The 15,547-nt window shown below is 41.7% G+C and overlaps 1 protein-coding gene across 4 annotated transcripts in view; it reads left to right on the top strand.

Moving 5' to 3' along the window:
* LOC114559530 (cGMP-inhibited 3',5'-cyclic phosphodiesterase A) overlaps positions 1-15,547 on the top strand; it is a 75,747-nt gene that overhangs the window by 17,999 nt on the left and 42,201 nt on the right. The window contains exon 2 of one of the 4 annotated variants that reach the window (XM_028584203.1): positions 11,209-11,303. The exons of 2 other annotated variants lie outside the window; for them this stretch is intronic. The gene's annotated coding sequence lies outside the window, so the exon portion shown is untranslated. Of the gene's footprint in view, positions 1-11,208; positions 11,304-15,255; positions 15,275-15,547 lie in introns of those variants that run through there. One more of the 4 variants, XM_028584204.1, reaches the window with a different exon arrangement.

The following is a 15,547-nucleotide window of genomic DNA, read 5'->3' as shown; positions in this document are numbered from 1 at the left end:
CCTGTTTTTCGCATTGGTATACTCTGTTGCTGACGCACAGTGAGCTTAGAGCAGACCAGACAACATGCTTATAAAGATTATTCCTGCTTCATTTCACGTGCCGATATTGTTGCTTGACGGCAGGAATGCACTTGGATGTCGAAGGAAGTACAAACATTCGTGAAACACACATTTATGAAACAAACACACACCTGCGTAAAAGGGAGCCGGCGCCTGTGATGTTGCCACAGATGTAATAAGCACTCATTCATTTCCACGTTGGCAGAATGTTAAGACTGATTCAGGGGCTGGTAGATGAAAAGGTCAGCGGGCTTGTTTTGAGTGAGTGTAAGATTTCCATCATCACGCCGCACGCTCTGCCAGGCCCAGTCCAAACTACACAAACAGTGTCTCTGAAGCCCTTGACAGCCCCGATTCTGCCATTAAGTCAATAATCTGCCCTCACTCTCTCCTCCTCCTCCTCCTCTCTCCTCCCCTCAGGACTGACCTGCTGTTAGTTTACATCCTTCCTTTTTTACTTACCCTCAACAACGCTTGTCCAAACAGCAGCACAACTTTCCCCCTTATGTGTTTCCCTTTCTCCCACTGTGCCATTTTCCACAATTCTTCCGCTTTTTCTCCACTCCCCACTTCTCATCACCGAGCACCTTTCATTGTTTCCAGACTGTGGTGAAACATATTGAAGGAAATGTGTGGAACGTTAGACTCTGTTTGTGCGCGCGCGCGCGCACACACACACACACACACACACACACACACACACACACACACACACACACACACACACACACACACACACACACAGAAGTAATTGTTCCAGGAATGTGGCATCTGTGCAGCCCATTAGACAGGGATTCAGTGGACCTGTGCGGGCCTTTTACATATGGCGGTCAGGTGCTGGAAAGGAACTGGAACCAGGGGTCACATTTGAGAGAAAACATTAGGGGAGATGATGTATCATGTTGGGACACACACACACACACACACACACACACACACACACACACACACACACACACACACACACTTTTCAAAGTCCTGTAGTGTCCTTCACCACTTTCCAGTAGCAGTGCTTTGGCCAAGTCGTTCATATACGCAGGGCCTGGCTGCAGGTTGGAGCAGATAGCTACCTTGCAGGCTGCAAATAAACCCTCACTCTCACATATTTGGAGCCTCAACAAATTCTAACACTCCTGGGTCACTCCTTGAATCATAAGCCCTGAAAAGTTTGACATTTGTTCATGAGTAAAGAGTGTGGGAGAGAATGAACTCTGAGAGGCCTCATCAGTAGCAACACGGTTATTATTGCAGAAAAAGTCAACCCTACTGTAATGGTTGCTGAAATGGTTCTCTAGAGTGCAGGTCTACTTGATGTTAGTGAGAGAAGAGGAGAGAGTGAGGAAGATAAGAGTGAAGTGGGAGAGTGGGGGAGTGTTATGCAAAGATTTTTTGGGAATTAAAGTAAGGAGGAGTTCTTCTCTTTAGCCCCTGCAGCTGTGATTCATTAGTATATTTGTGTTGCTAGGTCTGAGTTGACTGGACCATGTATGGACCCAGGCCAGGCCAGGCCAGGCCAGGCCAGGCCAGGCCAGAATACTTCCTAGTGGGACAACTGTTCTGCCCCCGTATCTTTGAACTTTTCGCACTGTTTTTATACCAGAGTGCATAGAGACATTCCAATTAAATGTGTAATGGATAAAGCGTGATTGTATTACACTGTATTTATTACTTATAGTTGTTTTTCATTTTCTTATCTATTGAACATGAAGCTCCTATATGTTTTATGTATATTTTGCTTTATATTTTATTTTATTATTTTACTGCAAACTGGTAAATATGAGGAAGGTTTTTGGCACTCAGCTGAGTTTTGTTTAGGTGATTTGATGTGGTGTTGGTGTAAGAAAATGTTAACCTGACTCCGCCAGATGGATTGCTTCGCATTTGCTCAGCATATCCATCTGGGAACTTTACGTTGGAGAACTTTTGGGAAGGGGCGGAATACTGGTTATTTGATTGGATGAACCATCTGTCTATCACCTATGTTGGTGATAGACGGGCCAAGTCAACCAATCAGATCCACGAAGCGTATGAAAATACAACCACAAGCCTGCCCCTGCTGCTGCAGGCAAAGCATAGCTCGTAAGCTCAGCATGCAAGCAACATGTCGGTAAAGGATATTTGCCATTTGTGTAACGAGAATTTAGGAATAAAAGGAACCATTTCAGGTTCCTGGACCATATTCCAAAAGAAGGATCCAAGAGAAAAAAAGCATTAGCGAGCGGCTAACAGAATTAGGGCTACCGCTGGCTGATAATACTGTTTAGCTGATTGGATAAACCATCTGTCTATCATCACCTAACCCACCTCAAAACCAACGCTGATTGGCCCGGTTGTTTGGCTAACGGCTCCAAATTTTCTCTGCCTCAAGATGCCAGACTGATCTGCGAGTGGAAAACTGGAGCTCGCGAGATCAGGACGGTCTCACGAGGCTAAGAAAATGTGCCCCTTGGGGCAAATTTTGATTTGTGATAATGGGCTCTATGAATTAAATTGACTTGACTTCCTGTGAGGCCATGAGTTACCAATGGTGATATTACAGTATTTAGCTGAGAAGATAATTTTAGATTGGTTAATATGGTTAAAGACTAACAATACACATATAACAATAAACACAACAATACTCACTCAGTGTTAACGTAGCGAACATTTTATTCATTACTGCCCATGATTATGATGATAATAATTACAGTTTTCCCTCTCTGGGGATTAATGTGGGGTGAAAAATGTACAAAAATATTCCCCTCAGTTAGGGGAGGCTTAATATTATGGGGGCACCCCCCCCTTAGAACTGCCATTAAGACACACAACATTTGACATAACTTCATAATAACTTCAGTTAGGTTGAGTAGTGGTAGTTTGAGTACCGTGTATGTATATACTATATTTTATATATATTTTACTGCCATGAAATTAGAGTAGATTGACCATTTAATTTAATATGCTACATTTATAAATGCAGTTGAAAGCAATATGATCACATGCAATGTGGTTATACTTTAAAGAATACCCTAACCCAATGTAACTCAATCACCATGTTTCCAATAATTTTTAGAGAGTCTCCCACATTGTAAAAGCTACAGTCAGGGAATATTATTAGAGCAAAGTTTTAAAGAAACCTGTTCCTTCTGGGTGGTATGCTGTTGGTCATGGTGATATTACCAGAGAGGTATGGCAAGTATGGAAGGATCCTACTTGCGTTGTTTGAATAAGTGTAAGAGCACCTGGTCAGAGCCTCAGGCAGCGGATGTGGCTACGCTTGCTGCATGAATACGAGACTCATTAAGTTCACTGGCCTGCCAGGTGGACTACAGCTTCTTTTAGCACATACACACATTGATGTATACTGTGTATAATGTGTGCTTTCTAATTGTTGCACAAATAAGACACGTTCACACACTTTGCTGGGACAGACGGAGGGAGGGAGAGCTATTGGGCTTGTAATCAGATTAACTAAGATATGGTATCATTGTAACCAAATTAGTGATGCTGGAGAGTGTAGTATATCAGGTTTTAGCCGGAGCTCCGTCACATTTGTAGCAGAGAAGTGACATGGTGCAATTGTTCCAAATGCAATAACTGAACTTGCGTCATGCACATTAAGGGCAGTTGAAAATATAGATACTGCAGAAGAAGATAGACTAACGCTGGATGAAGCTCACACATGTAACTTCATGTACAAACAGAAAGAGGCAGATACTTCTGACTGAAGCTGCAGTTACAATCCGCCTTTTGATCAGTGCTAATCTGTCCCACTCACTGCAGACCCTTTTTTTTAAAGAAAAAACAACAATGAAGAGTGTCATTACAAAGAGAGGCATCAGTTATTTGATGTGTTTACAGTAAAAATGAAACTCAAAGTTGGAATAATATTGATATCCTGGCAAAATATTTGCTTGTAATTATCATATTTAATATTTTTTATCTCTGTGTTTATTATGAGCATTGTACTTAAAAAATGAGTTACTTGAAGGCCGTCACATTAACGTAAAGGCCACAGCATTGATGTGGTTGAGCTTAAATATGCTTCTTGTTTGCCTTATTAAGAGCACTGTAATATATTGGTTGATTGTTTTGTTCCCCTCTCAGTCCAGGACAAAAGAGGTAAAACAAAATGGTACAACCACAATAACCAGCAGCCTCCCTCAATTTTCAATTATAAATTGTTTTAGGGAATTCACTAGTGAGAAGCAGGGTTGAGCATCCCACGCCTAGATGGTCATTTAACGAGGTTTCAACAGAAAAATATGTTTTAATAACCATCAGTGACACAGCATATGAGAAAATCATTACTTTTCAACAGCAGTAAGTTTATGTCCTGAAAAACTTTACATAGCCGTTTGTGCAGCTGTTTTAATTTTGTGCACTGTGCATCAGAAAAGATTATTTTTCTTGACACCAGAGATAAATAGTAGACATTTGGGGTGAAAACTAAAGTATGATTACGGCTGAAACTACTGGAGCTGGGCTTTATGAGATCTGGGAACTCTCGCCCTCTGTCTGGACCTATCTAATGGTCTTTGTGGTGGGAATGCGTACGGCCCCAGTCTGGATCACGTTTGTCTCGGCATAGCCTACTCTTCTCTGATAGGCCCGTGGTTCTTAATTTCCAGAGTGACTGTTTAACCACACTGTTTGCCTGGATCCTTATCAGCCCTAACAGTGTTTTAACTCCCAGTGGAGAATGTGTGGGAGATGGCGAAAGGAAGTGTGTGTTGTGACGCACAATAGTGTACATGTCAGCGTGCATGTTTGATGTACTCTGTCAGACATGGGTCAGAGTGTATGCAGAACATGCAGATTCTGCCAGCGATATCCTGGTTGTGGTTGTGCCGATGAGGTTGTGTTTGCGCTCCACATTGTCAAGAGTCAGACTCGTGGTCTGCAGTCATCCAGGGGACACTTGCGTTGAAGTTTAAGTGCTGAGCAGTGAGTGTTCAGGTTATTGCTTCATTCCTCAGCACCAACGTTATCAAGCAAATTGCACGTTTTGCATTCTAAATCAGGAGCCCTTGTAAAAGTGTGACGAATTTACTGAGTCTAGATTGTAAAAATGTTCATGCAGTTTATCATAAGTCTGCCTTTTATTTAAGATGGGGCTGCTACAATGAGTTGGTAGTTTGTGTGTGTATACGAGTTTCCATATGCTTTTATTTGTGTGTCTAGTGTGTGAGTGTGTGTGCATATGCAAGCATGTGTGTAACCTGAGCTCTGGCCATCTCCCTGTGTGTGAGTAATGGTCCCTGTTTTATTGGCCCGCTCCTCAACAGACTCTATGAGTAATCACATAATGCCTGCTCTGACGTCAGAGCTGTTTCCATGGTAACACAGTGCTCCCCACTCTTGGGAGGTACGTTCATTTTTTTCTTTCCCCCACATCTCGTCCTATGTGCGCTCAAAGCTCCGGCTCCGGATGGAGACGTTACTCCTCAAGCTAAAATCGCCTCCCCCTAATCTATAGTTTCACAATGTGCTCATATGATTAGAGGCGCACACTTTGCTCTCTTTTACCTTCCACTTTTTCTTTTTCTTTATTTCATCCCCATCTCTCTGTTTCTCACTATGAGCCTCTCCCTCTCTTACTTCACTGTCCCTATTTTAGTCATCCTCTCTTCTTGCCTCCCAGCTCTGTCTCTTTTATGATTAGCCCCCATTTTACTCCATGTCTTCTCCCTTCCCCTATCCTTTCTTCTCTTCTCCAAACTCTGTAATGCCCGACAAACCACCTCTCCTCTTTCCACGCCAGAGTATTCATTTTTCTCCGTGCCTTTCATGCACTGTTGAATTTCACTGAATGGCCGACCCCTCTCTTTTCTACAGGCTCTTCCTCTTCACAGTTTTACCTTTTCCTTTTTCGTTCCTCGCTCTGGTGAGAGGACAGGCTTGGATGAAAAGGAAACATACTCCCTTGTGTATCCATGCCTACATAAGATTAATGCAGCTCCAGCCATCCCCCAGGGGGCCAGAGGACAATAAAGCAAGTTCAGGTTTAGTTTATTACTGAATAGAAAAAGGTTTATCGTGACAAATTATCACTTGTCTAATTGTATGGTTGCTGGAGTACACAGATAATGTATTCATTTGTTTGTAATAAGTTTCACATTAAGTCAGATACATTTGGATGTACCACTCCAATAACTAGAGTATATTTGTAATTCAAAGTTTATCAAAAGCTTTTGAAGCGTCAGAGTTCTTTAGAGAGTGACTTTTTTCCCAAGCCTGAAAACCATCAAAGTGTCAATAATCAGGCCAGCCTCAATCTCTAGCTAGCAGTGGCCGGTCTGTCTGGCTAGCCAAACACTCACACAGTGAAGCCGTTAATGGCTCTGTGTTATGTCTGTTGTCATTGCTCAGAGAGACTGGGGCTGAAAGCATTACACTGCCCATTTCCAAACCATTTCCTTCCTCTATTGAAAGTGGTGTATCACAGCTCAGGAAAGAGGTATTGCTGTCTCCCAAACCAGCGGTGATCTACCGCCGCTGCTTTTTCATGTGGATACTCGTCTCCGTCACTCATCCAGTCAGGAGTGTGATTGGTGGCTAATAATGAAGACTGGCTGGTTGTCTGGGTGATGTGTTTGGGTCTGAAGCAGGACCACTGTAATAGACTCTGTGTCTCTTGATAATCAACAGGGCTTGCCTCGCACAGGCGCCCGTCTTCATTTTCCTATCAATTAGACCCCAGTGGAAAACAGGCCGTCTGACACAGGTGCGTGTATGTGTGTGAAGTTTGTGTGGCCACTGTGTGTGAGAGAGGAAAAAGAGGCAGGCAGAGGAAACACGAGGGGTAGTTCATGAGTGTGTGTGATTCTGTGCGGTTTGCCAGAAAGGCAGCCTTACCAGATGACGACCATAAAAAAGTGCTGCCTTACAGCTCAGCCCCGAGTCATGGCTGGGTTTCTGGCTGACTTGCCCTTGACTTGTTTCTGAGGCCCAGGGACAGACAGAGCCACAGCCATTAGTGCATTGTTGCATGCGACTGGAGTTTTGACCCGAGAGCCTGGTAGCACTATCGAACCATAACCCAATGAGCCACAGTTGAGGGCATTATTGCCTGGGGCGAGGCCCATTCTGCCAACACAGGTCCCCTGGTTTTGCACAGTTTAGCATAGCACTGCCAGCTCAGCAGAGGGATAGAATCCAGCCAAGGACGAGGACAAGGTGAGCATAAGAGCCAGGTGGGGGGGATTTACACACTGCAAAAATGTTTGGAAAGTGGAAATCATTGTCAAAGAAATAGTAGTCTCACATTGATTGATCATTGTGTCAGCACTGGAATATGGTCTGGCTACACTGCCTATCTATTCTGTGATAGGGGGAAAAACACTCTGGCTTGTTTCCTTAAACCAATCACAACTGTCCTGGGCGGCACTAACCCTCGATAACAGATATAGCGAGAGGGGAGGAGCATTTGGCGCATGAGAGGTGGGCCAGCAATGTACATCCATCGAGCCAGACTAAAGAAGTAGTTTGACAGTTTGGGAAATAAAGTTATCCGCTTCCTTGCCAAGAGTTAGATCAAAACGTCAATACCACTCTTGTATTTGTCTGTTAAACATGAAACTACAGCAAGGAGACAGTTAGCTTAGCGTAGCATAAAGACTGGTAAGGTGAAAAAGCTATGCTCTGTCTGCCTACCAGCATCTCCTAACTCACCTATTAACATGTTATATCTCCAGTCTTTATGCTAAGCTAAGCTAACGTCTCCTGACTGCAACTTTTCAACAGATAGATATGAGAGTGGTTCTAATTTAACTCTCTGGAAGAAGGCAAAAAAGTGTCTCCCAAAATACCGAACTATTCCTTTAAGAGAATCCCTCTAATCAGTAATGCTGTTGTGTCACAGCCCATCAGTGTTAATCTACCAGTTGGTATTCCAGTGTATAAATAATTGGAATGAAATGTGACACATGGAAAATGCACTTTTCTACTAAAACAATCTCTCTTCGACATGACAGGAGTCATTTCACCATTGGCTTACAACTTCTGACAGCTCATTATTGTTGCTGTATACGTTGAAATCACTGACAGTGAATGTTTTGGATGTGGGTGCAGGTTGGGTTGAGGTCTATCTGCAGTTTCTTCCTTCGTTCTTGTCCTCAGTGTTTTACAGTGTTACAGTAGCAGTGACGGCCAGATCTGAAAACCCTCTGTTCACACACACACACACACACACACACACACACACACACACACACACACACACACACACACACACAAAAACACACACACACACACACACACACACCCAACCCCTCCTCTTTATCCCCACTGGTTATTGCACAGATCCATTTGCTTCAGGCTAGAGCAGCTGTACTAATCAGGTTATATGGGAGAACAAATTTGTTTTGGGGTCTGTTTTCCATTAGATTATTGCGCACATGCAGATATTAAACATGCAGATTTTTCAGATGGAAAAAAATGAAAGATTTGCCCAAATTCCCACAGTTTTTAACTCCAAGGTGGCCATTTTGTATTTACAAGTCTTGCACAGTACAGCCTTATCAACCACACAGATGAAGCTGTTTATGGCTCAGTTTAATGATACCTCTCTTCTCGTCTACCTCCCAAATTAATTGAACTACTTCCCATTATACTGGATTTACTTTCCAATTTGGCATTTTTTTGAGCCAACATTGTGAAAACAATCTTGGCTGATGGTCATCATTTATCCAGAGTTGCAGCAGACATTACTTGTTTCTACTTTTACATGGTCCTCGGAAAGTGCAATTACAGCAATTACAGATGAGAAGCCACACTAGCTTCAGGCTACAGACCCACTTTGTCGGACTTTTACGGGATGTGAACCTCTGCTGAACACGATCTTAAAACCAGGATTAATCTTTCTTTTCATCGTTTGATTAATTGTCCTGCCACCATTACTGATTGGCCAATTAAGAGAATAACAAATGAGGATTTGGACAGTGTAATGCCTGGGTGAGGTTAAACAGCCTCCATTACACTCTCCATCATGTTTTCTCTGCTTCTTCAGATGGTAGCAAGATGAGCCTGCTGTTCTGCGGTGTCTTTGGACCATGTCGTGGGGAGCAGAATGTGAAAGGCAAAGGTCTCAGCAAATTGTTTCCTCAGCTGTGCTGCAGAGGGGACTGTTTAGGAGAGGCTAAGAATTTCAAAGCCCTTTTAGAGTTATGTTGTCTTAAACTTTCTGTTATGAGAGTTTTTGTGGCTTTCAGCAACAAAATGCATGACGCCACCATTTTATCCAGGAAAGAAAATAGTTTTTTCCTGACAAAAAACTAAGTTACACTGGTGTTTCCTGTATTCATATCAATGATCAAAATAATCATACACATATTACACAAATGAAAGAAATTACCTTTATATGTTACTAATGTGTTGTCCCAGTTATGTGTTGAAAGAAACTTAATTGCTGCTGTGTCTTGTTCTTCAACTCACTACAATTGCAAGAGAGGAAAATGACATTGTATGGGAACATTTGCTAATATGTTCAGAACATTTTGTGCTTCTCTGTAGTTTGGGAAATCAGGAAGCAATGCAGCAGTAACGTTGTGCATGGCTAGCAGAAACAAACCTCCTTGAGCAGAAATTGTTAAAGAAAAGGGTCTTTTAAAAGTTCAGTAAAAATTTAGTAGAAGGGGATGTTTTGTGGGCCTTTATTTTCCCATTTGTGAGGTTAAACACGATTACATTGGTTACATTACATTGTTACATTTAGCTGACCAAAGTACTTGTGTACAATGTGTCTGTGGATATACTGCACAAGGTCCATTGTTTTGTTTTGAGCTGCTTAAAAAAAGGGATGTTTAGTTAACCTTTACAAGTGTAAAGTGGGACACTACATTGTGTTTGTATCACCAAGTAATGTTACATTCAGGTCAATATACCCATTTGTAGTTGCTTGATGGGCTTGAGTTTGCCATATTATGCTTTCAGCATATTTTTTGAACATACAGTACCTTTTTAAAGATTATTTTTTGGCCTTTGGGGGGAGTGCAGCAAAGGGCCACATGTTGGAGTCAAACCCACAGCTGCTGCGTCGAGTAGTAAACCTCTATATATGGGTGTGTGCTTTACCAGGTGAGCTACCCAGGCGCCCGAGCATACAGTACTTTTGAGGTTATTCTGGAGAATATTGTAGAAAGTATTTGTTATTGTTTCAGATTGTTGCAATAATAATAAACATTTGCATAAAGCAAGCATATTTGTCCGCTCCCATGCTGATAAGAGCATTAAAAACTTGAAAAATTACCCTTTAAAAAGTACATTTAGAACAGATAGATTATTATTTTGTGATTAATTGCGAGTTAACTATGGACAATTAATTGCAATAAAATATTAGACGAGACAGGGTTGTAATGAGCAGAAAGTACAAAGCTAACATAACGTCAAATCCTATTGATTAGTACATTTCCTTCTGTAACTACTAAATTATTTACATTAGGCCGACATACATGCATTGATCAATCAATGTTTTTGGTCATAGCTAGAATATATTGTAGTCCAAAAGCAACCAGAAAGCCTTTTCTTTAATGTCAACCATGTTTCTGGTACGTGGTGAGTAGCTGCAACTGTTTAAAAAGTTAAATTTTCCACTTACTTTGGCAGTCTGGGCAGTTCAGTGTCTTTTAGCCCACCCCTTGGCAAAACCCATACATCAAACAGATAATTCAACACAACTTTTCACACTATAGTTTAATCTAATAACTACATGCTGTAATGCTAGTACAGATTTAAACGATTCATTCACATACTGTATATTTACATTAACATACATACCATAAACTGTAGGATCATCATTTCCACTGTTGTCCCCTACTATACAAGAGAGAAAAATACAATACAATAAGCCACAGACACAACACCAAACAAAACATACTGTAGTTTAAAACTGAAGTATTCATACATATTTATGTATTGAGTTGTTTGTTCCCTGTATCCATCTCCTGACAGCAGTTTTGCAATTATTTATGGATTCTATGTTCTAAGTGGAACAGGAAGACTATTTCAGGCCATAGCTGTTCATGAGCACACAACTGCTTATGAAAACAGATGGCAAACACAACGTAGTGCTTATTTATTTTATCACGAGAAGATAAATATAGCAAACACAGCCCCAGTGAGTGATTGCTGCTTTTATAATGTATGATCTCTGCTCCCTCTGTTCCGCAGCATCTGAGACAGTATCAGTGAGAACTGAGACTGATGAATGTGAGGAATGTGAGCTGACGTCACTGGACGTACCGTGGCTTCAGTCACGTGGCTAGGTAAACACAAGTAGCCGTTTGGCCTGTTTATGTGTTTGTGTGTGCGTGTGCGTGTGCGTGTGCGTGTGCGTGTGCGTGTGCGTGTGCGTGTGTGTGTGTGTGTGTGGGTGGGTGGTACCAGTGGCTCTGATCAAGCGGAACCAGGAGCAAAGTGTTCCTTCAAGAGAGTTTTTGCTCTGTGTTGTTGAATGTTGCTTTGTCTATTTTTACTAGGATTCCTTCCATGTTTAAACAGCAGACTAACAAAGTTTTTTAACAATGTTTTTCTAGCTTGTGGTTTGCCTTAATGCTGTTCCAGCTCCTGAGCACACATGCATACATGGACACTATTACACATCTGAATGCCCATGCAGACATGAAAACTGAGCCATGCAAAAACATATATACAATATGCTTACTGTACGCCTATACATGGATACACCCACAGACATACAGTGTAAACACACAAAAATGTACTGTAACTCACAAACATGCATTTAAACACCAGTTGTACAATGTAACTAAGTACATTTACTTTAATATTTACATTGTATGCTACTTTGTATCTCTTCTCTGCTACATTTCATGGGGATATATTGTACTTTTTACTTCACTTCATTTATCTGACACCTACATTTACGGTATTAGCTACTATGAAGATCAGGATTGTAAATACAAAACCTATATTGAGATTTTAATGTAAGAGGCACATAGTTATAATTAGCTTCGCCTTATCTAAGTACAATATTAGAAAACAGTTAATGCAAAGATGTTTTACAATGATGGCGAGTTAAACCGCTGGAGAGGGCTGTGTTTTTTCTGCAGAGCAGAAGTCAGTCTAAACATGGCTTCAGTGCATTGTGCTGATAATACTTACTTAAAGCTGCACTAGTTCATATTTTTATATTGACAATGTATCCAATGACTGCATGCAATGTGAAAGATCTCACAGAGTTAATTATCACCTGCAGTTCTTCTCTGTTTTAGTTTATTCTCACTGCACTTATCACCTTCTAGACATAGCAGGAAGCTGTTTTCAGTAAACAAGCATTGAGAAACCCACTGTACGCTACTTGCCCACAAATGGCAGACAAGTTAGTGACAAGCTGGTGGACATAGTGGAGCATTTAGAAACTAAAGAGACAGATATGTTCTCCAAAGGTTTGGGAAGACCAAAACAGAACTCAGTACGCAACATGCTGCGTACTGTATCTGCTTTGCTAATACACTCGTCAGCAACTTTATAATATGTTAATATACCAGTGTTGTGTTTACAGTCTGTTGTGCTCCCAAGTGGTGAAAAAAAACAAGCTGCTTTAACTAAAACTTTTAATGCACTTTTTATTAATGCAACATTTTGGTATTACCACTTTTACTTAAGATATACTTCTTTCATTACTGGCTTACAAAACATATACATACATATAAAGCATGTATCCATTCAAAAATTCACAGTTTGAAATAAATGTGCCTCTGCAGCAGGCTGGCTAACAATTGCTGTGGGTGGTCTAGTAACAGAGCTGTTGTCACTTTTCAATAGTACTCAACTGAAACCATACATCATGATATACCTTTGCCAAAGGCATAACTGCCACAGGACACAGTGACAACATATTATTACTGTATCTTTGGTTATTATCACATTATACATCACTGAGGGGAGCAGGACAGAGAGCTTTAAGATACTATATATTGTGTACTGCTTGCTGAGCCCCAGTGAGGGTGTGATCGAAGAAGATGGCTTTATGTCACTCATGGAGCCTGCAGCCTATTTCCCCAGAGGACAACCAGCATCTGCTATATCTTATCCCCCTGTTTGCTTTGCTCTAAGCCAGATTTTCAGGGTTGCTTTAAGCATGATGGTCCATTCCTAATGGCTCTATGCTTTGCTTCATATAGTAAAGCCCACCAGAGTGTGTCAGGGAAGGCCGTCTCTTGTTCCTCTGTACTTTCATGGTCCCCACAGACCCCTGCATTCCTTCTACATGGGGAACTAGAACCCTCTGGGAATTCCACTGACAAAGCAAGCATTTTCGTGCTAATGGCGGAAAACCTGCCCATGGGGCTGACCTGAGCCTCTTCTAGAGGAAGAGGCTCTGTAATGCAAATCCTTCCACCTGCAAAAAGAGGAAGCAGAGATTTATGCCCCAACACAGGTACACACATGCTGTTTATTAGCGGCTGGCATTCACACACTTTCATGCACGCACACGCTTTGAGTACATCAGTCAGTATATAGGTGCTGTCCTGACTGTATGTTTATATTTCTACAGCAGTGATTTATAAAGGATGTAGGAATGTGATTGAAAGGCATATGCTTGAGCGGGCAGTTGCTGTCTGTTTGTTTACTGAGTCCTGTGGGAATCTTGACGGGATTGTAAATGTTCTATGTGCAGCTGAAATAGTGGGGGAGGTATGTGTGTGTGTGTGTGTGTGTGTGTGTGTGTGTGTGTGTGTGTGTGTGCGTGTGTGTGTGTGTGTCTGTGTGTATGTGGTCCTCTCTCTGACGAGCACAGACACAACACAGAACACAGACCTAGCTGAGTCAGGCCTGTAAATAAAAAATGAAATAATGTATGCACTGGAGACAGCATGCATGCATAAATTCCCATAGTGCTTTCATGACATTGCTGTTGACTGAACTCTGTTCTCAGATTCTCGTTCCCTGTTCACTGCATTATCTCATAGCAAAGCTTAAGTTCAATACTGAAGCTAGAATAGTTTAATATCAAATAATGGATTTCCACATGTAATTATTACACTAAAACTAAGTTGATTCGAAAGTTCAGTGCGTTTGCTTCAGTTCTCATGTCAAGGTCAGGTACTAACTTGTTTTGGATTTAACTGTTGATTAACTTTGAAATCCCCTCTTGACATAGATCTCAATGACACATAAAGCACATAAAAAGAGAATGTGTTGATTCCTTGATGGGTATGTAATTAGCCAATCTACAGGTGCAGTCACCAGGGGGAAATGTATCGACCACAGAATTAGTGACAGCGCAAGCTTAATGTCTGTATTTTACAGAGGAAGACAAGTTAGCTTAGATTTAATAAATTAATTTCAGGGTCATAACCTATTTATTCTACAACAATTCTTCGAAACAAGTGTGCTGTGGCCATAGAGTAGTTGTCACACTGTGCACCGTTTGAATCAACTGTGAATTAAACCACACAAAGCCCACTGGCACCTTGTAGACTGAACAGAGCAGAGGCTTGTAAAACAAACAAACAAGTGAGTGCTGTGTTCCCTTCTCAGCTCTCCAGGCCCCAGCAGTAATCCTGACTGGACCATTATACACTAATGGCGTTGGCATGCTGTTTTGAGGTGGGCTGCCAGGTCTACCCAGCCAGATCCCGTCTTTTTCACCCAGCTGAATGTGCAGAGCTGGGAACCTAACTGCTTGAGAAGGAGTCGGCCAGAGCGCACACAAATAATGTAAAAAAAAAAAAAAAAAAAAAAGATGATGCATTTTAATCATGAAGCCACATGGTTGAGGTTTTAAAAAAATATTGTTATATCCGTATAGGCTTTTGAGGAGATTTTCGTCAGTGACATATTTCATGCCGTCGTGTTTGATGGTTTTTGAGGTCAGAATATGGGGTACTCCCATTGAGGTTTTCTCTGGGCCACGACATCCTTATGTCCTGTGCTTTCACCCTGGGAGACTGACAGATCTATCTCTGCTATTGACTCAAACACAGGGTTTCTTTAAGGATCAGGCTAAGCCTCTCCCAGGAGACGTAAAGATTAAATCCCATATGTCACACTTCAGAAATTAGCAGATTCTGAGTAAGAAAGTGTAAAGAGTATGGGAGGGGTAAACAGTGCGCAGATGCAGTGCTGATGTGTGAAATATAACATGGGGTCATATTTGTGCATGTGAGCATTGTTAATGCACATGCAGGTGTGGTTTTGTTCATTAAGTGTACGTGTTTGCTTTGCAGGCTGGTGCATATAACAGAGAATGTGAGAGCCAAACCTCTTTTAGGTGAGCGTGTGCTAATAATCATTGCATACACACAAGTGTGTTCCTCATTCCCTGCACACGGCCCCCTCCGCTTTGGCAGCCCACCTTGATAGTTCCCTTCCCTCCACTGATGACGCAAATGACCCACGATGACCGACCCCCATGGTAAAACCTGTAAAACATTAGCCAGCTTGAATAGGAATGACTCTCCATACACTCCGCTCAACAGGCAGTCAGTGAAGGATTTATAATTGTCCTCCCAGTCAACGGCTGCTGTGCTTGGGGTGGATGTGG

Source organism: Perca flavescens, chromosome 8 (assembly GCF_004354835.1).
Source record: "Perca flavescens isolate YP-PL-M2 chromosome 8, PFLA_1.0, whole genome shotgun sequence".
Taxonomy (NCBI): Eukaryota; Metazoa; Chordata; class Actinopteri; order Perciformes; family Percidae; genus Perca; species Perca flavescens.
The sequence above is the reverse complement of the archived record's forward strand: the minus strand, read 5'-3'. Positions and strand labels throughout refer to the sequence as shown.